The sequence below is a fragment of the Phycodurus eques genome, chromosome 23 (genome assembly GCF_024500275.1).
Source record: "Phycodurus eques isolate BA_2022a chromosome 23, UOR_Pequ_1.1, whole genome shotgun sequence".
Lineage (NCBI taxonomy): Eukaryota > Metazoa > Chordata > Actinopteri > Syngnathiformes > Syngnathidae > Phycodurus > Phycodurus eques.
Genome location: NC_084547.1, coordinates 4517501 through 4521014, shown reverse-complemented (window position 1 = coordinate 4521014; position 3514 = coordinate 4517501). Strand labels below are relative to the sequence as shown.

The following is a 3514-nucleotide window of genomic DNA, read 5'->3' as shown; positions in this document are numbered from 1 at the left end:
GCCAGCTCGCCGTCACTTGCGTTCACTTGTATTGAGGTCACTTTGTTTGGCTCCAATAAATTAATCATAACTCACTTAATTCTTTACCGTGGGTAATTTAGAACAATGGTACAAAGATGGCTTATGGTTGCAGACTGCTTAAAGGGCTCTACTGTTAGTTGGGTTGTCCATGAGGTAATTGGCACTCAGGGGGGGCATATAAAAAACCATTGAATATTCGTTGTTTCCGCATTTCTGAAAATCCGACTGTGCCACATTTCAAAACTAACGTCAAAGCGGCAGCACACGTCAAAAGACTGATCAAACGGTGCTATTTCTGGAATATTAGTGCCATGTAATGGTTGTCGTTTGAAAGTGGAAACTAAATCAAACTTTCCTCAAATTACAAAAAAAATGTATTCTACAGCACAGTGTAGCATATATTTTACTGTGCTATATTGTACTTTTTGTATTTTCATTTACTGCCATTGACGTCTTTTGAAGTGAAATATGTTAACTGGGAGAGCTTTATACCACAGTACCTTTTCTTTTATTTATTTATTTTTTTTTTTTTTAAGATACCGAAAATGAGGTATTTGCAGTTTTATCGACATTGGTGTTTCTCCTTTCTAGGTGTCTAGACGAGATGAAGCTTGAAAATCGGATGGGAACTTTTCGGTCCCGATGGAGCTCAGATTGAAAAGGATTAAAGTTTTCAAGTTGGCAAAGCAGAGTTGAACTCAGGGTAATGTTTTTATTTTTCAATATTAGAAATAAACCGCAATGCCTCAACATACGACAAAACAAATCTCGATTTTCAAGTCCATTTGATTGCTCATTTTCTCACACGTGGGAATAAGTTGGCACTTGAAAGGAGAGTGAAAGGGACAAGGAATGAAATGCACCTGCTGTCCTCTTTATAGTTGATGCCAAAGGTGCCAGGGTGCCATCAGCGATAGCAATCATGTCCACGTTAATATCCCGCTCTTCGCTTTTGAGGAGATTCTCTTGAACGTCCTGCCAGCCTCTGAGGGATCCTTTTGGCACATTATCCGTCGTCTTGGCTGGCAACATGGCGCCGCAAAAGCATCTGTTTTTCGCTCGGCGTGATCCAGAAAAGGAGGGAGAGGATTTATTGAGTCGTTTGGTGGAACCTACAGAATGTTCCTCGCGTAGCAAGCGTCTGGCTCCAGAAAGACTTGACGGTTAGCTAGCTGCAGAATGTGTGGGCGGACATCGATCTGAGATGGGTGGCTCCTCGAGTTGAGAACTTGGCTGCTTTTCAAATGAAAAGTGGATGGGCGCATTTTGATTTGGCCGCTTTGATGGCTTCACTCCTCCGCCCGCCTGCTAAGTCATGTGTGCGGGGACCGCCACCTACCGCTTTCCTGTCCCGTTGAAAGTCTCCAAGTATTGGGGTTATGGCCCAATTGGGATTGTATCATCCCACACTACGGTGAGAAGGGGAAGAAGAAAAAAAAAAAAAACTAACTGCCATGATTTGTAAAGACGAGCAAAAGTCTCATTGTGGCCATTTCATCCCCTGACCTCAACCCTATTGAGAACCTGCAAAATTTAATAGGAATTTTCTTTTTTAAGATCCTTGTGTAGTGCCCCAAAATGTTTTTGGGCAAACCTTCTTTGAACACTTGTGCATAATAAATTGGAACACTATGTTTTGCGTAACAATAATATCGTAGTGGTTGTTTTCTTCAATAAAATGCCAACTATTATAGAAGCTATTGAAGTTGATCAAATTTTTATTTTCACTGCAATTATTTATGATTTCAATCTGGAAATAAGATTTTTTTTTTTCAGGAATATTTCATTCACCCCACAATATTTCTTGATTTATTCTCTGAATTGTGCAATTTTGGAGTAACCTTTTTCCTTTTTGACTCATGTCCAATGAAAAGCATTTAGTTACGATTGGGTTTTATCCTGCAAAATCTGTAACATTGCTTGCATTGACTTTGAATTAACAATGTCATATGCCTCATCATTTGGAACACTGTGTAAGTCTCAACCATTGTTCATATTTTGCATTGATAAATAATTTGGGTGAACATTTTGGGGTTGTTTGTTCAATTGTCTTTTGTTTTACCTTTCAAAGTCAACTGAGTCACAATATCAGCTGGAAATGTATTATTTTTTTAAATAAATTAAATTTTTGGCACTTGTGTTCCAGAGGCGCTCAAACGAATGCCGTCCCCTGAAACTAACCACAGTGAAGAGGCCAAAGTGAGTCAAGTGTGGTGGGAGAGTTTCATGCTCACTGGCACGCTGGACAAGATCGTTGGCAGCCAATTGTTCATGAGGGCTTGGATGCAGTGAACCCGTTAAATGAGGACCAAGGAGGTAAGGGTTCAAACTCCTGAATGGGGTTTTAAGTTGTTTGCAGAGTACGGCTTTTGTTACCATGACGACCCTTGGGCGGGGGTAGCGGAGCTATGGCGTATAACCGTCCCATGAAGACCAAAATAAAAGCAGCATTTGTATTTTCGCTCACGGGGGCACCACTTCATCACCAAGGCGCCGTCAGTTTGTGGAGTTGTGCAAGGTCAAACCCAAATGCGCTGCTAAGTCACTTGCAAAATGCAGGATCTTGACCCAGCCTACCTTCCAGGTCATGGGTGGTTACGGTTGCACAGGGCTTAGAGTGGGGGCGGTTATGACGTAAATTAGCCGCACTGTTGTGTCACATTGCAGCAAGATTTAGAACGACTCTCTTGCCGACACATTTTCCAAATTAGGCAGCGAACAAAAGATGTACTTGCTTAGTTCACTGTTTTGGTATCTGAAGAATTTTAAAATATTTGTCCCTTTTATGCAGCTTGGGGGGGAAAAAAAAAGGAAATTCAAAGTGCAATTTCCTCTTACCAACAGGACATTCAGGGTAGACCAGCGCTACTGAAATTATTCATCCTTTTCCCAGTTCTGGGAACGCCGCCATGTTGGTCCCCCGGTGCAGCAGTGGAAGCCAACCAAAATTCGGGTGAGGAAAAAGGTTTCCGTCGTAGCCTAGCAACGGTGAGTAGAAATACACGCGCGCGCACAGGAGATGGGTGGCCTTGTGGTGCCAGAGGCGGTGATGGGGGCGCCTGGCTGCAGCCGAGTGGCAGATGACACGGGGCGAAACCTGCCGTTGTGAGATTAGAGGATCAGATCCTCGCTGCTCTTCGTCACGCGAAATGTGAAGAACGGGTGCCAGGAGGATCGTACACAAACGCAAAATGTCGCAGTTTGCTTTGCGCCGAGATTCTTATCTGTGACGACGACGTTGCGAATGTCCCCTTTTGTCCGTGTATCCCACCAGGCGTCCTCCAGCATCGGTACCATTCAGCTCCATAATCGTTTTTGAACAGTGTCTGAGTTTCCGATTATGTGTCAGCTTTAGCATTAAGCTAGCGGAATAAAGGTAGCTATCTCGTCATGCGCAAAGTGTAATTCTCCAAGTTTTAGTTCCACAGTAAACTTCAACTTGTGGTGGCATTAAACAGCTTGAAGCTTCTTCTTTTTTTCAAGATTTGTTGAA

General features: G+C 42.8%; 1 long non-coding RNA gene across 1 annotated transcript; it reads left to right on the top strand.

Annotated features, from left to right (window-relative positions):
• The first annotated feature begins 631 nt into the window (after positions 1–631).
• Positions 632–2968, top strand: LOC133398009 (uncharacterized). The gene is made up of 3 exons (XR_009767737.1): positions 632–724; positions 2168–2337; positions 2866–2968. It is a non-coding gene; the product is annotated as an uncharacterized LOC133398009 (long non-coding RNA).
• Positions 2969–3514: the final 546 nt, after the last annotated feature.